This window comes from Anneissia japonica, unplaced genomic scaffold, assembly GCF_011630105.1.
Source record: "Anneissia japonica isolate Jap-2015-1 unplaced genomic scaffold, ASM1163010v1 scaffold287758_len931624_cov196, whole genome shotgun sequence".
Classification (NCBI taxonomy): Eukaryota; Metazoa; Echinodermata; class Crinoidea; order Comatulida; family Comatulidae; genus Anneissia; species Anneissia japonica.
The window spans coordinates 39,204-39,856 of NW_022722245.1; positions in this window are offsets into that span (position 1 = coordinate 39,204).

Sequence of the window (653 nt, forward strand, 5' to 3'; positions counted from 1 at the left end):
TGCTTGACTAAAATCTGGGGAACGGCTATCTTGATTTATATTATACGCTATTATTTGTTTCCAGCCATACCCATTGTGTAATAGAGTGTATCTGACGTTATTTAAATCTGTTCCAGCCCCTGTAGTCTAATGGTTATGACTCTCCCTTGACAGCCAGATGTCGTAGGTTTGAATCCTGTCAGAGGAATTTTATTATACGATTTCTTTATTTATTTATAGGATAACATTCATTGAGAGTTGTTCTTCACGATGTATTATCGTGTTCTTTATTCAAACACTGTATTTACCTTTCTTTGATGATTTATATATAGAGCCTAATTTAACAGTGTTAACGGCTATCTTCATTTATATGCTATTATTTGTTTCCGGCCGTACCTATTTTGTAGAGTGTATCCGACGTTATTTGAATCTGTTCAACCACCATGAAGCATCGTGGAATGGATGACGCTCGCCTTAACAGCGAGAGGTCGCAGGTTCGAATCCCGTTAGAGTAATTTTATTACACAATTTATTTATTTACAGGCTAATAATAATAATAATAATAATAATAATAATAATAGTAATAAAATAATAAAAGTAGGCCCTAATAATAATAATAATAATAATAATAATAATAATAATAATAATAATAATGATAATAATAATAATAATAA